This window comes from Callithrix jacchus, chromosome 7 (assembly GCF_049354715.1).
Source record: "Callithrix jacchus isolate 240 chromosome 7, calJac240_pri, whole genome shotgun sequence".
NCBI classification, from domain to species: domain Eukaryota; kingdom Metazoa; phylum Chordata; class Mammalia; order Primates; family Cebidae; genus Callithrix; species Callithrix jacchus.
In genome coordinates, this window is record NC_133508.1 from 126,237,054 (window position 1) to 126,261,724 (window position 24,671).

The 24,671-nt window shown below is 39.8% G+C and overlaps 1 protein-coding gene across 1 annotated transcript in view; it reads left to right on the plus strand.

The window, feature by feature from the left end:
- The window catches only part of LOC108592425 (guanylate-binding protein 7-like), a 48,354-nt gene that overhangs the window by 3,180 nt on the left and 20,503 nt on the right, over positions 1-24,671 (plus strand).

Sequence of the window (24,671 nt, forward strand, 5' to 3'; positions counted from 1 at the left end):
TATGTGTGTATATTAGAATATTATAGTCAACTAAAGCTTCCTAGCCAGATAATAATAGCTATACAAACATTAGTTCAAATATTTTTAAAACCATAATAGAAGTTGTAAGTTTAACCTATAGAAAGGCTGATCAGGGTAAATACGTGTCTATTTATCTGTTGACTGTCTATCCACATACACGTTTGGCTGGATTGATAGCAACTTAACTGTTAGAATTTGTGATTTGAATCAGATAGTCTTTACAGTCTTCCAAGAAGTTTTAAAAAGGGAAAATGAATTTTGACTTTACAAATATGTTTGGCAACAGAATATACATTCCTGTCATCTGTACACAGCACTTACTCTAAGGTCCACCACATGCTCAACCATAGTGCAATTCTCAACAAATAGAAAAAAACTGAAATAGTACCAGCCACACTCTAGGACTACAGTACAATAAAAATAGAAATACTGTGAAGATCTCTCAAAACCATATAATTACATGGAAATTAAACAATCTGTTCCTGGATGACATTTCAGTAAACAATGAAATTAAGGTGGAAGTCAAAAAAGTCTTTCAAACCAGTGAAAACTAAGATACAACATATCAGAATGTCTGGGAACACAGTTAAAGCAGGGGTAAGAAGAAAGTTTATAGTGCCAAACATATACATCAAGAAGTTAGAAAGATCTCAATGAACAACCTACCATCAAACTTAGAGGAACTAGAAAAATAAGAGCAAACCAACTCCAAAGCTAACAAAAGATAAATGACCAAAATTGAGCTGAACTGAATGAAATTGAGATGCAAAATCTGTACAAAAGATCAATAAAACCAAAGCTTGTTTCTTTGGAAAAATAAATAAGATTGAAAGACTGTTAGATTAATAAGGAAAAAGAAGATCCAAATAAACACAATCAGAAATGTCAAATGTGACATTACTATTAATCTTACAGAAAAAAAACCAAAAAGTGGACACTATTATGAACTCTATGCGCACGAACTAGAAAACCTAGGAGAAATGGGTACATTCCCAGAAACATAACCTCCCAAGAATGATCCAGGAAGAAATTGAAATCCTGAACAGACCAATAATGGGCTCCAAATTGAATCGGTAATAAAAAGCCTACCAACCAGAAAAACCTGTGGACCAGAGGGATTCACAGCTGAATTCTACCAGATGTATAAAGGAGAGCTATCAATAATCCTACTGAAATTATTCCAGAAAAATCAAGGAGGAGGGACTCCTTACTAACTCATGAGGTCAGCATCAATCTGATGTCAAAACCAGGCAGAAACACAGCAAAAAAAGAAAACATCAGGTCAACATCCCTGATGAATATAGACACAAAAATCCGCAGCAAAATTCTAACAAATCAAATCCAGCAGCACAGCAAAAAGCTAATCCAACATAATCAACAGGCTTTCTTTCTGGGATGCAAGGTGGGTTCAAAACATGCAAATTACACATCAAAATTACAATGAGATATTCTCTCACCCCAGTTAAAATGGCTTACATCCAAAAGGCAGACAATAACAAATGCTGGCGAGAATGTGGAGAAAAGAAAAGCCTCATACATTGTTGGTAAGAATGTAAATTAGTACAACTACTATGGAGAATAGTTTGGAGGTTCCTGAAAAAACAACCACCACCACCAAAACCTAAAAACAACCGCCATATCATCCAGGAATCCCACTAGTGGGTATATACGCAAAAGAAAGGAAATCAGTATATCAAGGGGATGTGTTCACCCCCATATTTATTCCAGCACTGTTCACAATGCTGGTCCAAAGTTAGTGCCACATGCTTCATGCCAGTTAGTTCCCTAGAGCAATGTTAGGCATATAAATCAACACCAGCTTCTCTAAGTCTTTAAGGAAGGGATATTAATGAAATCGTTTGTGGGGAGTAGAGGGAGAAGATTCTATTACAAATAGTACAAGAATATAAATAATTATAAAACTCATGAAATAATATGATGTTGAATAATTAAATGGTAAACTTTCAGGGAGAAGCATTTGGAATGGAGTTGGGATAATAAAGTGTATACAAGATGTTCATTCATTAGAAAAAATTTATTGTATGTATATGTGCCTGGCAATCTTTCTAGACTCTACTGATGCTGTAATGAACAAAAAAGTTAAAGACCCTTCCCGCTGGACCTTATATTCCAGTAAGGAGGGGAGACAGGCAGTAAGTTTAAACAAACTCATTGGTAACATAAGGTAAGGATAAAATATTGTGAGGGAAAATAAAAATTTTGGCCACTAGATGGTGCTCATTACTTTCTTAATTTCTTTCACTTACCTAGTCCATTCAACTGGTTAGGGATACTGACTGCATGATGCTCTGCTAAATTGGAGTCCGGTGCAGTGGCTCTTGACTGTAATCCCAGCACTCCAGGAAGCCAAAGTGGGAGGATCGCTTGTGCCTAGGAGTTCAAGATCAGCCTGGGCGACATAGCCAGGGCTCGTATCTATTATTATTATTATTTTTTTAAAGTTGTTTGGATCAAAGCGATAGGTTCTCTCTCTTCCTATCTCCCTTATCCTAATTTTGATTTTTTAAATTTGTTTTCTATTTTTTAGAGACAGAGTCTAATTGCAGTGTTGCCCACACTGGAGTGCAGTGGTGGGAGCATAGCTCACAGCAGCCTCGAACTTCTGGGTTCAAGCAATCCTCCTGCCTCAGCCTTCCAAAGTGCCGAGATTACATGCGTGATCCACCATGCCAGCTTCCTTAGAGATTTTCAAGGACAATTTTTTTAAGAGGCAAGTCTTGCTATGTTGCCCAGGCTGGTTTAGACTTCCTGGCCTCATGCAGCCGTTCCTCCTTAGCTTCTTGAGTAGCTGGGACTGTAAGCACACATTACCATGTCCAACTAGATTTTTCTTTCCCTTTCTTCTTCCTTCCTTCCTTCCTTCCTTCCTTCCTTCCTTCCTTTTCTGTAATTGACTGATAATTATGGTTAAATAGGGCTAAGACATACTAAAGAGCTGTGTGAACTATCTTGGTATAGGGGGATTAGATTACCTCCTTCCTAAATTATAGATGTGCTCTCCCCTCAATTTCCTGGGTATTTAATTTTCTTTCATTTGTTTTTTTTTTTTTTTTTTTTTTTTTTATTTGATTATAGGTTTTCGGGTACATGAGCAGAGCATGCGAGACAGTTGCGTAGGTACACATATGGCAGTGTGCTTTGCTTTTCTTCTCCCCTTCACCCACATTTGGCATTTCTCCCCAGGCTATCCCTCCCTACCTCCCCCTCCCACTGGCCCTCCCCTTTTCCCCCCAATAGACCCCAGTGTTTAGTACTCCCCTTTCTGTGTCCATGTGTTCTCATTTTTCATCACCCACCTATGAGTGAGAATATGCGGTGTTTCATTTTCTGTTCTTGTGTCAGTTTGCTGAGGATGATGTTCTCCAGATTCATCCATGTCCCTACAAACGACACGAACTCATCATTTCTGATTGCTGCATAATATTCCATGGTGTATATGTGCCACATTTTTCCAATCCAGTCTATTATCAATGGGCATTTGGGTTGATTCCAGGTCTTTGCTATTGTAAACAGTGCTGCAATGAACATTCGTGTACATGTGTCCTTATAGTAGAACGATTTATAGTCTTTTGGATATATACCCAGTAATGGGATTGCTGGGTCAAATGGAATTTCTATTTCTAAGGCCTTGAGGAATCGCCACACTGTCTTCCACAATGGTTGAACTAATTTACACTCCCACCAACAGTGTAAAAGTGTTCCTTTTTCTCCACATCCTCTCCAGCATCTGTTGTCTCCAGATTTTTTAATGATCGCCATTCTAACTGGCGTGAGATGGTATCTCAATGTGGTTTTGATTTGCATCTCTCTGATGACCAGTGACGATGAGCATTTTTTCATATGATTGTTGGCCTCATATATGTCTTCTTTCGTAAAGTATCTGTTCATATCCTTTGCCCACTTTTGAATGGGCTTGTTTGTTTTTTTCCTGTACATCTGCTTGAGTTCTTTGTAAATTCTGGATATCAGCCCTTTGTCAGATGGGTAGACTGCGAAAATTTTTTCCCATTCTGTTGGTTGCCGATCCACTCTAGTGACTGTTTCTTTTGCCGTGCAGAAGCTGTGGAGTTTGATTAGGTCCCATTTGTCTATTTTGGCTTTTGTTGCCAATGCTTTTGGTGTTTTGTTCATGAAGTCCTTGCCTACTCCTATGTCCTGGATAGTTTTGCCTAGATTTCCTTCTCGGGTTTTTATGGTGCCAGGTCTTATGTTTAAGTCTTTAATCCATCTGGAGTTAATTTTAGTGTAAGGTGTCAGGAAGGGGTCCAGTTTCTGCTTTCTGCACATGGCTAGCCAGTTTTCCCAACACCATTTGTTAAACATGGAATCCTTGCCCCATTGCTTGTTTTTGTCAGGTTTATCAAAGATTGTATAGTTGTATGTATGTTGTGTTGCCTCTGGTGCCTCTGTTTTGTTCCATTGGTCTATATCTCTGTTTTGGTACCAGTACCATGCTGTTTTGATTACTGTAGCCTTGTAGTATAGTTTGAAATCCGGTAGTGTGATGCCCCCCACTGTGTTCTTTTTGCTTAGAATTGACTTGGCTATGCGGGCTCTCTTTTGGTTCCATATGAAGTTCATGGTGGTTTTTTCCAGTTCTGTGAAGAAAGTCAATGGTAGCTTGATGGGGATAGCGTTGATTCTGTAAATTACTTTGGGCAGTATAGCCATTTTCACGATATTAATTCTTCCTAATCATGAACATGGAGTGTTTCTCCATCTGTTTGTGTCCTCTCTGATTTCGTTGAGCAGTGGTTTGTAGTTCTCCTTGAAGAGGTCCCTTACGTTCCTTGTGAGTTGTATTCCAAGGTATTTTATTCTTTTTGTAGCAATTGCGAATGGCAGTTCGCTCTTGATTTGGCTTTCTTTAAGTCTGTTATTGGTGTAGACGAATGCTTGTGATTTTTGCACATTGATTTTATATCCTGAGACTTTGCTGAAGTTGTTTATCAGTTTCAGGAGTTTTTGGGCTGAGGCAATGGGGTCTTCTAGGTATACTATCATGTCGTCTGCAAATAGAGACAATTTGGCTTCCACCTTTCCTATTTGAATACCCTTTATTTCTTTTTCTTGCCTGATTGCTCTGGCTAGAACTTCCAGTACTATATTGAATAGGAGTGGTGAGAGAGGGCATCCTTGTCTAGTGCCAGATTTCAAAGGGAATGCTTCCAGTTTTTGCCCATTCAGTATGATATTGGCTGTTGGTTTGTCATAAATAGCTTTTATTACTTTGAGATACGTTCCATCGATACCGAGTTTATTGAGGGTTTTTAGCATAAAGGGCTATTGAATTTTGTCAAATGCCTTCTCTGCGTCAATGGAGATAATCATGTGGTTTTTGTTTTTGGTTCTGTTTATGTGGTGAATTACGTTGATAGACTTGCGTATGTTGAACCAGCCTTGCATCCCCGGGATGAATCCTACTTGATTATGATGAATAAGTTTTTTGATTTGCTGTTGCAATCGGCTTGCCAATATTTTATTGAAGATTTTTGCATCTATGTTCATCATGGATATTGGCCTGAAGTTTTCTTTTCTCGTTGGGTCTCTGCCGGGTTTTGGTATCAGGATGATGTTGGTCTCATAAAATGATTTGGGAAGGATTCCCTCTTTTTGGATTGTTTGAAATAGTTTTAGAAGGAATGGTACCAGCTCCTCCTTGTGTGTCTGGTAGAATTCGGCTGTGAACCCGTCTGGACCTGGGCTTTTTTTGTGAGGTAGGCTCTTAATTGCTGCCTCGACTTCAGACCTTGTTATTGGTCTATTCATAGTTTCAGCTTCCTCCTGGTTTAGGCTTGGGAGGACACAGGAGTCCAGGAATTTATCCATTTCTTCCAGGTTTACTAGTTTATGCGCATATAGTTGTTTGTAATATTCTCTTATGATGGTTTGAATTCCTGTGGAATCTGTAGTGATTTCCCCTTTATCATTTTTTATTGCATCTATTTGGTTGTTCTCTCTCTTTTTTTTAATCAATCTGGCTAGTGGTCTGTCTATTTTGTTGATCTTTTCAAAAAACCAGCTCTTGGATTTATTGATTTTTTGAAGGGTTTTTCGTGTCTCAATCTCCTTCAGCTCAGCTCTGATCTTAGTAATTTCTTGTCTTCTGCTGGGTTTTGAGTTTTTTTGATCTTGCTCCTCTAGCTCTTTCAATTTTGACGAAGGGTGTCAATTTTGGATCTCTCCATTCTCCTTATATGGGCACTTATTGCTATGTACTTTCCTCTAGAGACTGCTTTAAATGTGTCCCAGAGGTTCTGGCATGTTGTGTCTTCGTTCTCATTGGTTTCAAAGAACTTCTTTATTTCTGCCTTCATTTCATTGTTTACCCAGTCAACATTCAAGAGCCAGTTGTTCAGTTTCCATGAAGCTGTGCGGTTCTGGGTCGGTTTCTGAATTCTGAGTTCTAACTTGATTGCACTATGGTCTGAGAGGCTGTTTGTTATGATTTCAGTTGTTTTGCATTTGTTGAGCAGTGCTTTACTTCCAATTATGTGGTCAATTTTAGAGTAGGTGTGATGTGGTGCTGAGAAGAATGTGTATTCTGTGGATTTGGGGTGGAGAGTTCTGTAAATGTCCACCAGGTTTGCTTGCTCCAGGTCTGAGTTCAAGCCCTGGATATCCTTGTTGATTTTCTGTCTGGTTGATCTGTCTAGTATTGACAGTGGAGTGTTAAAGTCTCCCAATATTATTGTGTGGGAGTCTAAGTCCTTTTGTAAGTCATTAAGAACTTGCCTTATGTACCTGGGTGCTCCTGTGTTGGGTCCATATATGTTTAGGATCGTTAGCTCTTCTTGTTGTATCGATCCTTTTACCATTATGTAATGGCCTTCTTTGTCTCTTTTGATCTTTGTTGCTTTAAAGTCTATTTTATCAGAGATGAGAATTGCAACTCCTGCTTTTTTTTGCTTTCCATTAGCTTGGTAAATCTTCCTCCATCCCTTTATTTTGAGCCTTTGTGTATCCTTGCATGTGAGATGGGTTTCCTGGATACAGCACACTGATGGATTTTGGATTTTTATCCAATTTGCCAGTCTGTGTCTTTTGATTGGTGCATTTAGTCCAGTTACATTTAGGGTTAATATTGTTATGTGTGAATTTGATACTGCCATTTTGATGCTAAGTGGCTGTTTTGCCTGTTAGTTGTTGTAGATTCTTCATTATGTTGAAGCTCTTTAGCATTCAGTGTGATTTTGGAATGGCTGGTACTGATTGATCCTTTCTATGTGTAGTGCCTCTTTTAGGAGCTCTTGTAAAGCAGGCCTGGTGGTGACAAAATCTCTGAGTACTTGCTTGTTCACAAAGGATTTTATTCTTCCTTCACTTCTGAAGCTCAGTTTGGCTGGATATGAAATTCTGGGTTGAAAGTTCTTTTCTTTAAGAATGTTGAATATTGGCCCCCACTCTCTTCTGGCTTGTAGTGTTTCTGCCGAGAGATCTGCTGTGAGTCTGATGGGCTTCCCTTTGTGGGTGACCCGACCTTTCTCTCTGGCTGCCCTTAGTATTCTCTCCTTTATTTCAACCCTGTTGAATCTGACGATTATGTGCCTTGGGGTTGCTCTTCTTGCGGAATATCTTTGTGGTGTTCTCTGAATTTCCTGCAATTGAGTGTTGGCCTGTCTTGCTAGGTGGGGGAAATTTTCCTGGATGATGTCCTGAAGAGTATTTTCCAGCTTGGATTCATTCTCTTCGTCCCCTTCTGGTACACCTATCAAACGTAGGTTAGGTCTTTTCACATAGTCCCACATTTCTTTGAGACTTTGTTCATTCCTTTTTGCGCTTTTTTCTCTGATCTTGGTTTCTCGTTTTATTTCATTGAGTTGGTCTTCGACTTCAGATATTCTTTCTTCTGCTTGGTCAATTCGGCTATTGAAACTTGTGTTTGCTTCGCAAAGTTCTCGTATTGTGTTTCTCAGCTCCTTTAATTCATTCATATTCCTCTCTAAGGTATCCATTCTTGTTATCATTTCCTCGAATCTTTTTTCAAATCTTTTTTCAAGGTTCTTAGTTTCTTTGCATTGATTTAATACATGATCTTTTAGCTCATAAAAGTTTCCCATTATCTATCTTCTGAAGTCTAATTCCGTCATTTCGTCATAGTCATTCTCCGTCCAGCTTTGCTCCCTTGCTGGTGAGGAGTTTTGGTCCTTTCTAGGAGGCGAGGTGTTCTGGTTTTGGGTGTTTTCCTCCTTTTTGCGCTGGTTTCTTCCCATCTTTGTGGATTTGTCCGCTGGTCGTCTGCGTAGTTGCTGACTTTTCGTTTGGGTCTCTGAGTGGACACCCAGAATGTTGATGATGAAGTATTTCTGTTGCTTGGTTTTCCTTCTACCAGTCTAGCCCCTTCACTGTACGACTGCTGAGGTCTGCTCCAGACCCTGCTTGTCTGGGGTGCACCTCTACTATCTGTGGCACAGCGAGGGATGCTACCAGTTTCTTTTTCTGCTCTCTTTGTCCCAGGATGATGCCTGCCTAATGTCAGTCTTTTGGATATAGAGGGGTCAGGGAGCTGCTTGAGGAGACAGTTTGTACTTTATAGGGGTTTAGTTGCTGAGCTGTGCACTCTGTTGTTCATTCAGGGCTGTTAGGCTGCTATGTTTGATTCTGCTGCAACAGAGCTCATTAAAAACCCCCTTTTTTTTTTCTCAAATGCTCTGTGTTGAGGGGTTTGGGCTTTATTTTTGGATGTCCGATCAGGTGTCCTGCCCAGCTAGAAGGCAGACTAGCCACTGTTTGGCTGCCGAGGCTCCGCCCTGCTGTTGTGTGATTCGCGCTGTTCCTGCCGGCTCTGCTGTGGTCTCCACCACGCCCTGTGGCGGAGTCTCTTCGTTCTAGCGTGTTGCCTCAGCAACGGCAGGCTGCGTCAGCAGTGGGCGTGTATCTCAGTAGGGACGGGTTGCCTCGGCAACGGCTGGCTGCGTCAGCAATGGGCGTGTATCTCAGTTGGGGCGGGTTGCCTCGGCAACGGCTGGCTGCGTCAGCAGTGGGCGTGTATCTCAGTTGGGGCGGGTTGCCTCGGCAACGGCTGGCTGCGTCAGCAGTGGGCGTGTATCTCAGTTGGGGCGGGTTGCCTCGGTAGTGGTGGACGCCCCTCCCCCTCAGAGCCTCTCGGACCGTCTGCTCGGGATAGTTTGAAATCGCGGTTTTGTTCGTCCCACTGGGTATCCCAATCCCTGCAATCCCCTGGGCTGGCCTATTGTCCCAGTCTCATTCAGTCTTAAGTCCAGCCCTCTCAAGTCTCAGGTTGCCGGTTCAACAGGGCACCCGGACAAGCGCGCCCTGTGGGGAATGCTGGGTAGGGCCGGCCGCGGCCGCCCCGGCTGCCGACTTCGCCAGGCAGACCTACTGCCTGGCGTCCCGTGTCTTTTTTTATACTTGGAAGTTTCCCCGTTCTGTGGGCAACAAAGATCAGTCTGGAAATGCCGCTCTGACTCACCGTTTGCGGATTCAAAGAGAAGAGCTCCAATCCTGGGTTGTTCTCACAGTGCCATCTTGAGTCCTCTCTCTCATTTGTTTAATATATGTGTTCAGCATGGACTTTTAGCTCCTTATGAGAGAAACCACAACCATGTTTCCTAGTCCTTGGCAGAGTACCTTGTAGATAGCAAGTATCTCGAATGAAGTAATTCCTCTAGCCTAAGCAATTGTTGTTTTCTATGTAGTCTTACCTAACTTCCTAAGAGTTCTGTTTTAGAGTTAGATTGGGAGTGGAAATCTGTATAACAAGACCTGGGAGAGTGTTAAAGTTAGGCTTTGTTAAAGATATTTCTAAAAAGAGGGTCTTGAGCCTTCTTTTCTACTGTGGGAAGAAGGAACATTGTAAGAACTACAGGGTGATGGAATCTAAGGAGATACAAGAATTGTGATCTATCCTGACAGTCTCTTGGTCTTAGAGTGGTTTTTAGTATATAGATCCTGTTCATGTTAGATTTATATCTATTTATTTCCTTTTTTTGTATCTATTGTAAATAGTATCATTTAAAAAAATTTGGTTTCAAGTTGTTCTTTGCTTATATACAGAAACTGTTGAAGGTTGGTTTTTGTTTCGACCTTAAATCCTTTGACTGTATTAAATTCATTTATTAGTTCTAAGAGTTTTATTGCAGATTACTTGGGCTTTTCTACATAGGCAATCACGTTGCCTACAAAATAAGGAGTTTTATTTTTTTATTTTTTTGAGATGGACTTTCACTCTTGTTGCTCAGGCTGGAGTGCAATGGTATGATCTCAGCTCATTGCAACCTCTGCCTCCTGGGTTCAAGCAATTCTCCTCTCTCAGCCTCCCAAGTAGCCTGGATTTCAGGTACATGCCACCATGCCCAACTAATTTTTGTATTATTAGTAGAGACGGGGTTTCCTCATATTGGTTAGGCTGATCTTGAACTGCTGACCTCAGGTAATCCACCCGCCTCAGCCTCCCAAAATTACAGGTCTGAGCCACTGTGCCCAGCCAGACCAGTTTTATTTTACCCCTTCTCATCTACATGCCTTTTATATCCTTTTCTTGCCAAATTGTACTAATGCTTTCAGTGTAATGTTGAATAGGAGTGATGAAGGTGAACATTCTTGCATTGTTCCTGGATCTGAGGGGCAGAAGATTCAGTCTTTAATCAAGCACGATGTTAGCTATAGAGTTTTTGCAGATGCCCTTTATTAGTTTGAAGAAATTTATTTCCATTCATATTGCTGAGTTTTCTTATGAGTGACTGTCATATTTTATCAAGCTTTTTCTTTATTTATATAATCATGTGATTTTTTTTTTCCTTCTTTAGACTTTTAGTGTGGTGAATTACACTAGTTGATTTTTGAACTGCTTTACATCCCCAGGATGAATCCCATTTGATTGGGGTGCACTTTTGTTTATATTGCTGGTTTGATTTGCTAGTATTTTATTGAGGATTTTTGCATCTATGTTTAGGAGTGATAATGGTCTGTAGTTTTCTTTTGTAGTGTCTTTGTTTAATTTTGGTATCAGGATAATGCTGTGCTCATAGTATGAATTGGGAAATGTTCCCTTTTATATTTTCTGAAAGAAATTATGAAGAATTGGTATTATTTAAAAACAATGCTCAGTAAGATTTCCCAGTCAAGAGGGGCCATCTGGATGTGGTGATTTGTTTTTCAGATTTTTAACTTTTTTACTGCATTTCAGTTTCCTTAGAAATTATATGACAGTTCCGGTTATCTATTTTATCTTGGGTGAGTTTTAGTTGCTTGTTTGTGCTTCAGAAATCAGTCCATTTGTCCGAGTTGTAGAAGTTACGCACATAGAGTTGTCAGAATGTTGAAACGTTGATGTTTAGTTTTACTATTTAATGCATCAAAGACTAAAAGGATTTCTTAAATTTATGTTTAAAAAATTTTTTTGGTAGAATCACTTTCTTTGGCTTAGTTGATTCTCGAGCCTGGACATTTGTAAGACTGATCGGACAGGTTTCACTGAGGGATTTCTGGTTTTTTGTCTGGATCGCAGTGTTTGATGTGCTCCTTCCCTGTAGATCAGAGGAGCTTATATTTCCTTTCACTAAACTCAGAGAAGGAGAACAAGCAACTTATTACTTAAACAAGAGAATATATACTTCTATAAACTGAAAATATTTTTGGCACAGAGACACATACCACACAAGCCAGCAATTGTAGGCCTTAAGCTGTGGTAGCTTCAGCAAACAGGTAGGAAATGAATAAGGGAAACTGGAAGCACTTTGTCATATAGATCATGAGAAGGCTACTGGGTCATTCCAAAAGGATTCCACAGCCAACTTAATCAGGCTCCCAATGGCCAGTACTCTTGTTTGTAGATCCAGGAACAATGCAAGAAAAGCCTAACGTTGCATTGCCATTTTCTTGTCATTGTTGCACTCAGTGACACTCTCAGACCTACTATGGCAGAAAGTCAGAGGAAGGGTAGGGGCCAGGAATCTTTATATTTAATAAGGTGATTTTAGTGCATAGCAGGATTGAGGAACACTGGTGAAAGCAACATGCCTGCTTGGAGAGAGAGCTTTTTTTGATTCCTGGAGATATTAAAGAAAAGCAGCAAATCAAAAGTCAGATGATATAAAATTGGGCCTGGACATTGATGCTACCAAACTAAGGAGGAAGTAACTTAATTTTCTTGAGTTTCAGTTTTTAAAAAAAAATTTTAAATGGTTAATAAAGAAACCATTATTTGGTTTTGAAGACAGAGTGAAGTTTTTCTACTGTGAAGTTTCTTCGACAATAAAAATGTGTTTATTTAATCCTTTGTAGCAATGCAGCTTGAAAAAAGAAAATATAAAGCATGTGTTAGTTCATTTTGATGGTGCTGATAAAGATATACCTGAGACTGGGAAGAAAAAGAGGTTTAATTGGACTTACAGTTCCACATGGCTAGGGAGGCCTCAGAATCATGGCAGGAAGTAAAAGGCATTTCTTACATGGCGGCAGCAAGAAAAAATAAAGAAGATGCAAAAGCAAAAACCCCTGATACAACCATCAGATCTCGTGAGATGTATTCACTATCACGAGAACAGTATGGGGGAAATTGCCCTCATGATTCAAATTGTCTCCCACTGGGCCCCTCCAACAACACATGGGAATTATGGGAGTATAATTAAAGATGAAATTTGGGTGGAGACACAGCCAAACCGTATAAAAGCATATCTACAAAAACATACCATCTATATGTTGTAGTCTTTACTGGTCCCCTGTGAAGTTTCAGTTCAGATGAAGAAATACTGCTTGGCAGCACCATGTGTAACTACGAAAAGAGGCATTCTTATCTGATGGGAGAGGAGGGTGTTCATGATTTTAAAAAAGTCCCCAAAGCAATTAGGAAAGACAGTTATTAATGTGGATTGAATGTCATAACTGCTTTCCTGTTTTTTCTCGTCATGTAATATTTATTTATTTATTTTTCCATAAGTTAATGGGGTACAGGTGATATTTGGTTACATGAGTAAGTTTCTTAGTGCTGATTTGTGAGATTTTGGTACACCCATCACTGGAGCAGTATACACTGCACCGTATTTGCAGTCTTTTATCTCTTGTCCCCCTCACACTTCCCCCCAAATCCCCAACGTCCATTATATCATTCTTATGCCTAGTATTCTTTTATAAATTTGGGAGCTCCAGTATTAGGTGCATATATGTTTAGGACTGTGATATTTTCCTGTTGGTCAAGGCCTTTTACCATTATATAATGTCCCTCTTTGTCTCTTTTAACTACTGTTGCTTTAAAGTTTGTTTTGTCTGATATAACAATAGCTATCTCTGCTCACTTTTGGTGTCCATTTGCATGAAATCCTTTTTCATCCTTTAAGTTTATGTGAGTCCTTATGTGTTAGGTGAGTCTCCTGAAGACAGTGGATGGTTGATGAGTTCTTATCCATTCTGCAGTTCTGTATCTTTTAAATAGAGCATTTAGGTGATTTACATTCAATGTTAGTATTGAAATGTGAGGTATTGTTGCGTTCATAGTGCTCTTTGTTGCCTGTGTACTTTGGTTTTTTTTTTTTTAGCTTGTATTTCTGTTTTGTAGATTCTATGTGATTTATGCTTTAAAGAGGTTCTGTTTTGATGTTTCCAGGATTCATTTCAAGATTTAGAGCTCCTGGCCAAGTGCGGTGGCTCATGCCTATAATCCCAGCACTTTGGGAGACTGAGGCAGGTGGATCAGGAGGTCAAGAGATCAAGACCATCCTGATCAACATGGTGAAACCCCGCCTCTACTAAAAATACAAAAATTAGCTGGGCATGGTGGCATGTGCCTGTAGTCCCAGCTACTCAGCAGGCTGAGGCAGGAGAATTGCTTGAACCCAGGAGGCGGAGGTTGTGGTGAGCCGAAATTGTGCCACTGCACTCCAGCCTGGGTAACAAGAGCAAAACTCTGTCTCAAAAAAAAAAAAAAAAAGAAGATTTAGAGCTCCTTTTTAGTAGTTCTTGTAGTAGTGGCTTGGTGATGGCGAATTCTCTCAGCATTTGTTTGTCTGAAAATGACTATCTTTCCTTCACATATGATGCTTAGTTTTGCTGGCTGCAAAATTCTTGGCTGATAATTGTTTTGCTTGAGAAGGCTGAAGATAGGGCTCCAATCCCTTTTAGCTTGCAGGGTTTCTGCTGAGAAATCTATTGTTAATTTGATAGGTTTTCCTTTATAGGTTACCTGGTGCTTCTGTGTCATAGCTCTTAAGATTTTTTCCTTCGTCTTAACTTTGGATAACCTGATGACAATGTGCTGAGGTGAAGATACTTTTGTGATGAATTTCCCAGGTGTTCTTCGTGGTTTTTGTATTTGCATGTCTAGGTCTCTAGCTAGGTTGGGCACATTTTCCTCGATTATTCCCCCAAATATGCTTTCTTAGCTTTTAGAATTCTCTTCTTTCCAAGGAACACTGATTATTCTTAGGTTTAGTCATTTAATATAATCCCAGACTTCTTGGAGACTTTGTTCATATTTTCTTATTTTTTGTTTCTGTTGGATTGGGTTAATTCAAAGACCTTGTCTTTGAGCTCTGAATTTCTTCTGCTTGTTATTGCTGCAACTTTTCAAAGCATTTTGCATTTCTAAAAGTGTGTCCAAAGTTTCCTGAATTTTTGATTTTCTTTAAGCTACCTATTTTATTGACTATTTATCCTTTCACTTATTGTATTATTTTTTGGATTTCCTTGCATTAGGCTTTGCCTTTCTCTGGCTCCTCCCCAATTAGCTTAGTAATGAACCTCCTGAAATCTTTTTCAGGTAAATTAGGGATTTCTTCTTGGTTTGGATCCACTGCTGGTGAACTAGGGTGATTTTCTGGGGGTGTTGAAGGGCCTTGTTTTGTCCTTTTACCAGAGTGGTTTTTCTGATTTCTTCTCATTTGGATAGCCTCTGTCAGAGGGAAGGTCTAGGGCTGAAGGCTGTTGTTCAGAATTCCTTTGTTCCCTTGATGTAGTACTCTCCCCTTTTTCCTATGGATGTGGCTTCCTGAGAACCAAACTGCAGTGATTGTTGTCTCTCTTCTGAGTCTAGCCAGCCAGTGCATCTACCCAGCTCTGGGCTGGTACTAGGGGTTGTCTGCACAGAACCCTGTGATGTGGACCATCTCAGCTGTGGATACCAGCACCTGTTCCAGTGGAGGTTGTAGAGGGTGTAATGTACTCTGTGAGGGTCCTTGGCCTTGGTGGTTTAATATTCTATTTTTGTGTTGTTTGGCCTCCTGACAGAAGGTGGCACTTTCCAGAAAGCATCAGCTGTAGTAGTGTGGAGAGGAACTGGTGATGGGCAGGTCCCTAGAACTTACAAGATTAAATGTCCTTTGTCTTCTGCTACCAGGGTGGATAGGGAAGGACCATCAGGTCGGGGCAAGGCTAGGTGTGTCTGAGCTCAGATTCTCCTTGGGTGGTCTTTTTGTGGCTGCTGTGGGCCATTGGGATGAGATTTCCAGGTCACTGGAGTTGTGTAGTACCTAGGAAGATTATGGCTGTCCTTGCCGAGTCATGAAGGTTATTAGGGGTGACAGGGAAGCTGGCAGTCACAGGCCTCACTCAGCTCCCAAGCAAACTGTGCTGCCTCTTCCCCCGACCAATAGCCCTGAGTCTGTTTCCAGGCAGAAGGCAAGAGGGGCTTGAAAATTTGCCTGAGGCTTTCTGCCTCCCAGCTGAGAAAGAAAAGGGCTTTAGTTCTTCACCTGCCTGTGAAGTCTGCATGCTGGATAGGTGCCCTCCCCGAATTCTGGCCAGGAGAGTTCTCGCCCTATTCAAATTGTTACAAAGTTTGGCTAGATAATTTCTTCTTTCTGTGGAGTTTTACCCATTTCTCCTCTGGCTGACCTCCCAATAGATCCCTGTGATGCCAGGCAGGAATGGGCTGCTGAGGACCCAGCGAGTTCACAGGGCCTTCCTACTGCTTTCTCTACCCCTGTATTTTACTCTGCTCTCTAACTTGACTCAGCTTCAGGTAAAGTTGGAAACTTCCCCAGCACACAGACCTTTAGATTCTCCAGTGGGGGCATGTGTCTGGGAGAGGAGGGTCTCCCTTTCCCGCTTTTGCAGTTGGGGCACTTACAGTATTTGGGGGGTCTACTGGGTCCTGCAGGAGCAGTCTGCTTCCTTCAGAGGATCTATGGATTCTCTCAGGATTAATCATGTAATATCTGAAACACCACATAATTATTTCAAGAGTCTAACATATACAATCTAATCATTATGATTCTTGTAAATGTAAGTAAAATAAGGCAGGTATATAATAGAACTTTGACCAATGTTTCTATAAAGCAAAGGTCTGCCAACTATAGCTTATGTGGTCACACTTTTGAAGATAAAGTGTTATTAGAATATAGTCCCACCTATTTACTTATGCATTGTCTATGGCTGCATTTGGACTATATGCAGAGTTTAGTAGTTGAGACAGAGACTATGACCTGCAAAGCCATAAATAATCAGTATCTGGTATTTACAGAAAAGTTAGCCAACCATTTGTATAAAGACTCAAATCTTATTTTTCGGTGAAAAACTAAAAAAAGAAAAAAAAGGAAATGAAAAACATAGTGAAACTTATTTCATTTCTAGTTCAAAACCAATCTTTAGTCCCTGTAAGAAATGTCAACCACTTACCTAGGACTTTTGATGATCGGGATGAAGTCTACATATGCTAAGTAATAACAAGAGGATTATTTTATTGGTCAAAAATGTCAAAAAAATTCCATATTCCCTTGGCAGGATTTCAAGTATGACCTTTAAGAATTAGGAAAAGACTAGCCTATGCTTTAGGATTAAAACAATCAAGTAATTAAACTAGTTCAATTTTCTAACATATTATCTATCATCATTTAAAGTGAATCATTGCAAATTATACATTACTAAAATTACAGTGCATAATTGTTATGTGATTATTTAATTCAGCATCAATTGCCTAACGGTCCAAAGTGTTACATTAAAGTTATAATCTAGATGAATTGAACAAGAAAGAAAAGATTTCTTTGTTTGCCCATTTGTTGATAATTCAATTCCTATTCATGCTAATGATTTCTTCTACCTTCCTATGGAAAACATGAGATTCTAGGGATTGCTGGCAAGATGGATGAATAGGAAGAGCTCCGGTGTGTAGCTCCCAGCAAGGGTGACATAGAAGGCAGGTGATCTCCGAATTTCCAACTGAGGTACCTGGTTCATCTCATTGGGACTGGTTGGACAGTGGGTGCAGCCCAAGGAGGGCGAGCCAAAGCAGGGTAGGGCATCGCCTCACCCAGGAAGCACAAGGGGTAGAAGAACTCCCTCTACTAGCCAAGGGAAGCCATTAGGGACTGTTCCTGGCACTCTGGCCCAGATACTGGACTTTTCCCATGATCCAATGTGCAGACAAGGATATTCCCTCTTGTGCCTACAACACTAGGGCTCTGGGTTTCCAGCACAAAACTGGGTGGCCATTTAGGAAGACACCGAGCTAGCTGCAGCGGTTTTTTTTTTGTTTTCATACCCCAGTGGTGCCTGGAATGCCAGTGAGACAGAACCGTTCACTCCTTTGAAAAAGGGTGCTGAAGCCAGGGAGCCAAGTGATCTGGCTTGGCAAGTACCATGCCCATGAAAACCAGCAAACTAAGTTCCACTTGCTTGAAATTCTCGCAGCCACCATAGCAGTCTGAGCTCAACCTGTGACGTTTTGAGCTCAATGTGGGGAGTAGCATCCGTCATTGCTGAGGCTGGAGTAGGCAGTTTTAACCTTGCCTGTGTAAACAAAGTCACCAGGAAATTCGAACAGAGTGGAGCCAACAGCACAGCAAGGCCTCTGTAGGCAGATTGTGTCACTAGACTCCCTTTTCACTGTGCAGGGCAACTCTGAAAAAAGGCAGCAGCCCATCAGAGACTTATAAATAAAGCCCTCACCTTCCTGGGACAGAGCACCTGGGAAAAGGGGCGGTTGTGGGTTAAACTTCGGCAGACCAAAATGTCCCTGCCCGGCAGCTCTGAAAAGAGCAGCAGATTTTCCAGCACAGCATTCGAGCTCTGATAAAGGTCAGACTGCCTCCTCAAGTGGCTCCATGACCCCTGTGTATCCTGACTGGCAGGGGCTGACAGACACCTCATATAGGAGAGCTTTGGCTGGCATCTAGCTGGTACCCTTCTGGGATGAAGCTACCAGAGGAAGGAATAGGAGCAACCTTTGCTGTTATACAGCCCCAGCTAGCGATTCCTAGGCAAGCAGGATCTGGAGCAGACCTCCAGCAAACTCCAGCAGACCTGTAGCAGAGGGGCCTGACAGCAGGAAAACTGTCAAACAGAAAGAAATAGTTTCAACATCAACAGAAAAGATGTCTACTCAGTGACCCCATCCAAAGGTCACCAACTTCAAAGAGCAAAGGTAGATAAATCCATGAAGATGGAAGAAACCAGAGCAAAAAAGGCTGAAAATTAGAAAAACCAGAATGCCTCTTCTGATCCAAGGGATCACAACTCCTCACCAGCAAGGGAACAAAACTGAACAGAGAATGAGTTTGAGGAATTGACAAGAGAAGGCTTCAGAAGGTGGGTAATGACAAACTTCTCCTAGCTAAAGAAGCATGTTCTAACCCAATGCAAGGAAGCTAAGGACTTTGAAAAAAGGTTAGACAAAATGATAACTAGAGTAACCAGTGTAGAGAAGAACATAAATGACCTGATGGAGCTGAAAAACACAGAACAAGAACTTTGTGAAGCATACACAATTTCAATAGCTGGATCAAGCAAAAGAAAGGATATCAGAGATTGAAGATCAATTCAATGAAATAAAGCAAGAAGATAAGATTAGAGAAAAAAAGAGTGAAAAGAAATGAACAAAGCCTCCAAGAAATATGGGATTATGTGAAAAGACTAAATCTGTGTTTGATCTGTATACCTGAAAGTGATGGGAAGAATGAAAACAAGTTGGAAAACACTCTTCAGTACGTTATCCAGGAGAACTTCCCCAACCTAGATAGGCAGACAAACACTGAAGTTCATGAAATACAGAGAACATCACAGAAATACTCCTTGAGAGGAGCAACCCCAAGACATATAATTGTCAGATTCACAAGCATTGAAATGAAGAAAGAAATGCTAAGGGCAGGCAGAGAGAAAGGTTGGGCTACCCACAAAGGGAAGCTCATCAAACTCACAGCAGATCTCTTGGCAGAAACCCTTCAAGCCAGAGGAGTTGGGGCCAATATTCAACATTCTTAAAGAAAGAATTTTCAACCCAGAATTTCATATCCAGTCAAACTAAGCCTCATAAGGGAAGGAGAAATAAAATCCTTTACAGAAAAGCAACTGCTGAGAGAGTTTGTCACCATCAAGCTTGCCTTACAAGAGCTCCTGAAGGAAGGACTAGACATGGAAAGGACAACCAGTACCAGCCACTGCAAAAACATACCAAATTGTAAAGACCATTGACACTATGAAGAAACTGCATCAACTACTGGGCAAAACAACCAGCTAGCATCACAATGTCAAGATCAAATTCACACATAACAATATTACCTTAAATAATGGGCTAAATGTCCCAATTAAAAGACACAGACTGGCAAATTTGATGAAGCATCAAGACCCATCAGTGTGCTGTATTCAGGAGACCCATCTCACATGCAAAGACACACATAGGCTCAAAATAAAGGAATGGAGGAAGATTTACCAATAAATGGAAAGCAAAAAACAAACAAACAAAAAACAGCAAGGATTGCATTCCTAGTCTCTCATAAGACAGACTTTAAGCCAACAAAGATCAAAAGAGACAAAGAAGGGCATTACATAATGGCAAAGAGATCAATGCAACAAGAAGATCTAACTATCCTGAATATATATGCACCCAACACAGAAGCACCCAGATTAATAAAGCAAGTTCTTAGAGACCTAAAAAGAGACTTAGACTCCCATACAATAATAGTGGGAGACTTTAGCATGCCACTGTCAATATTAGACAGATCAACGAGACAGAAAATTAAAAAAGATAGTCAGGACTTGAACTCAGATCTGGAGCAAGTGGACCTAATAGACATCTACAAAGCTCTCCACCTCAAATCAACAGAATATACATTCTTCTTGGCATCACATCACAGTTATTCTAAAACTGACCACATAATTGGAAGTAAAACACTCCTCAGCAAATACAAAAGAACAGAAATCATAACAAACAGTCTCTCAGACCACAGTGCAATCAAATTAGAACTCAGGATTAAGAAACTCACTCAGGGGCCAGGCGCAGTGGCTCAAACCTGTAATCCCAGCACTTTGGGAGGCTGAGGCGGGTGGATCACGAGGTCAAGAGATCGAGACCATCCTGGTCAACATGGTGAAACCCCGTCTCTACTAAAATACAAAAAATTAGCTGGGCATGGTGGCACGCACCTGTAATCCCAGCTACTCAGGAGGCTGAGGCAGGAGAATTGCCTGAACCCAGGAGGCAGAGGTTGCGGTGAGCCGAGATCGCGCCATTGCACTCCAACCTGGGTAACAAGAGCGAAACTCTGTCTCAAAAAAAAAAAGAAACTCACTCAAAACTGCAGAATTACATGGAAACTGAACAACCTGCTCCTGAATGACTACTGGATAAATAATGAAATAAATGAAGAAATAAAGATGTTCTTTGAAACCAATGAGAATGAAGACACAATGTGCCAGAATCTCTGGGACTCATTTAAAGCAGTGAGCAGAGGGAAATTATAGCACTAAGTGCTCACATGAGAAGTGAGGAAAGATCTAAAATCAATACCCTAATGTCATGAGTAAAAGAACTAGCTTTTAAATCAACAAATTTAAAAGCTAGCAGAAGTCAAGAAATAACTAAGCTCAGAGCAGAACTGAGGGAGACAGAGACAGGAAAAACCCTTCAAAAAAATCAATGAATCCAGGAGCTGGTTTTTTTAAAAGATCAACAAAATATTAGCCAGACTAATAAAAAAGAAAAGAGAGAAGAATCAAATAGATGCAATAAAAAATGATAAAGGGGATATCATCACTGATCCCACAGAAATACAAACTACCATTAGAGAATACTGTAAACACCTCTATACAAATAAACCAGAAAATCTAGAAGAATGGATAAATTCCTGGACACTCACACCTTCCCATTATTAAACAAGGAAGAAGTCAAATCACTGAATAGAGCAATAACAAGGTCTGAAATTGAGGCAGCAATTAATAGCCTCCTATTAACCAAAAAAAAAAAAAAAAAATCCAGGATCAGATGGGTTCACAGTCAAATTCTACCAGAGGTACAAAGAGGAGCTGGTACCATTCTTTCTGAAACTATTCCAAACAATACAAAAAGAGGGAATCCTCTCTAACTCATTTTATGAGACCAACATCATCCTGATACCAAAACCTGGCAGAAACACAACTAAAAGAGAAAATTTCAGGCCAATGTCCATGATGAACATTGATGCGAAAATCTTCAATACAACACTGGCAAACCGAATGCAACAGCACATCAAAAACTTATCCATCATGATCAAGTTGGCCTTATCCCTGGGATACAAGGCTGGTTTAATATAGGCAAATCTATAAATGTAATCCATCACATAAACAGAACCAAAGACAAAAACCACACGATTATCTCAATAGATGCAGAGAAGGCCTTTGACAAAATTCAACAGCACTTTATGCTAAAAACTCTCAATAAACCAAGTATTGATGGACTATATCTCAAAATAATAAGACCTATTTATGACAAACCCACAGCTAATATCATACTGAATGGGTGAAAACTGGAAGTACTCCCTTTGAAAACCAGCACAAGGTAAGGATGTTCTCTCTCATCACTCCTATTCAACATAGTATTGGATGTTCTGGCAATCAAGCAAGAAAAAGAAATAAAGGGTATTCAATTAGGAAAAGAGGAAGTCAAATTGTCTCTATTTGCAGATGACATGATTGTGTATTTAGAAGATCCCATCATCACAGCCCAAAATTTCCTTAAGATGATAAGCAACTTCAGCAAAGTCTCAGGATATAAAATCAATGTGCAAAAATCACAAGCATTCCTATACACCACTAACAGACAAACAAAGAGCCAAATCATGAGTGAACTCCCATTCACAATTGTTACAAGGAGAATAAAATATCTGGGAATACAACTAAAAAGGGATGTGAAGGACCTCTTCAAGAAGAACTATAAACCACTGCTCAAGGAAATAAGAGAGGACACAAACAGATGGAAAAACATTCCTTCCTCATGGATAGAAAGAATCAATATTGTTAAAATTACCATACTGCCCAAAGCAATTTATAGATTCAATGCTATTTCTATTAAACTACCATTGAGATTCTTCACAGAATTAGAAAAAAACATTAAAAAAAATTCATATGGAACCGTAAAAGAGCTCAGGCAAAAAATAGCCAAGACAATTCTAAGCAAAAAGAACAAAGCTGGAGGCATCATGCTACCTGAAGTCAAACTATACCACAGTGCTACAGTAACCAAAACCCATGGAACTGGTACAAAAACAGGCACATAGACCAACAAAACAGAACAGATAACCCAGAATTTAAGACTGCACACCTACAACTATCTGATCTTTGACAAACCTGAGAAAAAAAAAGGAGTGGGGAAAGGATTCCCTATTCAATAAATGGTGCTGGGATAACAGGCTAGCCATATGCAGAAGATTGAAATTGGACCCCTTCCTTAGACCATATACAAAAATTAACTCAAGATGGATTTAAGACTTAAATGTGCAACCCAAACTATAAAAACCTTAAAAAACAACCTTGGCCATACCATTCAGGACACAGGCACAAGCAAAGATGTCATGATGAAGATGTCAAAAAGCAATTGTAACAAAAGCAAAAATTGACAAATGGGATCTAACTAAACTAAAGAGCTTCTGGACAGCAAAAGAAACCATCAGCAGAGTAAACAGACAACCTACGAATGGGAGAAAATATTTGCAAACAATGCTTCTGACAAAGATCTAATATCCAACATCTCCTAAAAACTTAAATTCACACAAGCAAAAAAACATTAAAAAGTGGCCAAAGGACATGAATGAGTGTAAATTAGATTAACCATTGTGGAAGACACTGTGGCAACTAATCAAAGACCTAAAGACAGAACTACCATTCAACCCAGTAATCCCATTATTGGGTATGTACCCAAAGGGCTCTAAATTGTTCTATTATAAAGACACATGCACACATATGTTCATTATGGCACAATAGCAAAGACATGGAATACACCATGGAATACTATGCAGCCATAAAAGAAGAACAAGATTGTTTGCAGGGCATGGATGGAGCTGGAGGCCATATCCTTAGCAAATTAAGGTAAGAACAGAAAACTAAATACCACATGTTCTCATTTACAAATGCAAGCTAAATGATGAGAACACATGGACAAATAGAGGGGAACAACACACACTGGAGCCTATTGAAGAGTGGATGATGGGAGGAGGGAAAAGATCAGGAAAAATAGCTAATGGGGACTTGGCTAAATACCTGGGTGATAAAATAATCTGTATAACAAACCCCCATGACACAAGTTTACCTATGTAACAAAGCCCCGTGTTGCAGTATAAAAGCCAAAACATACTAATTGTATTTTCTTTTTTTTTAACTTTTATTAAGTTTTATGGTACTTCATTAAGTTCAGAGACACCACTAAACTTAAAATATTTCTTAACTTCTTTATTTTATTTTATTAAGTTCTGGGATAAGCCTGAACTTAAAATAAAAGTTTAAAAATATATAATTAGTGTGTAGAGGCTTTGATACTGCAAAAATCATAAATGTGTATGGGGGTCTCATTTAGAAACAGTGAATTTAAAGATACAGTACTAACATTATCAATCATCATTTCAGTATACAACAAAGATGAAATATTGACTTAAAATAGGTTGTAACTTGCATAAAATTTTTTATTTGCAAGAGAATAATTGTTCAAGGGACCAGAATATACAAATATATATGTGCTTGATGGAAGCAAAATTACTTGTTGGCCTTGGAATTTGTAGATTTGGTTAAAATTTAATTCTATTTAAGGAATCTTCATGTCTTGCCCTAAATATTATTCTTAGCCTTATCTTCTCCACATACCTATTCACTCACTCAGTTGAATTAAATAACTCTGTAATACCATTATATGATCACACCCTAACAATTGTGACTTGAGTCCTGTTGGGTCTTCCACCTTTTTAATTCTTTCATTTCCACAAGTCCTCATTTTATGTACTCCTTAACGTCCAGCTCTTTTCACCTACTGCCATCTTATTCTAGTTAGACATGGTAACTTCTTGCTTTGAACTCAGAGAGCATTTGTTCCTCTTTATTTCTCTTCCTTCCCACTTCCCATTTTATGGATTTTTTTTAACGTTATGACTTTGGTTCCACTCCTGGCAGAAATTATCATCTTGGTTGTATTTTTATGTTGACAACCCTATCTGCCACTCCTGAAAGTCATCTTGTTGTCATTATGGAACTTTGCATCCACGAAACCAAAGGCGGGGTTTGCATTTTGTACATAGCCAAACAATTTTTGGTAAATTTGATTAACATTTGCATTCCTCACATAGCCATGAATAAGAAAACCTGCAAAGGGATTATTGTTCACTAGTTACTGCATACTTACTATGCTGTAGTCACTGTATTAAATATTTTACACATTGACAGTGTCGATTGCTACTTTTAATACCTAAAGAAAGCGAAGCCCTGAGAAGATCAATATAAGT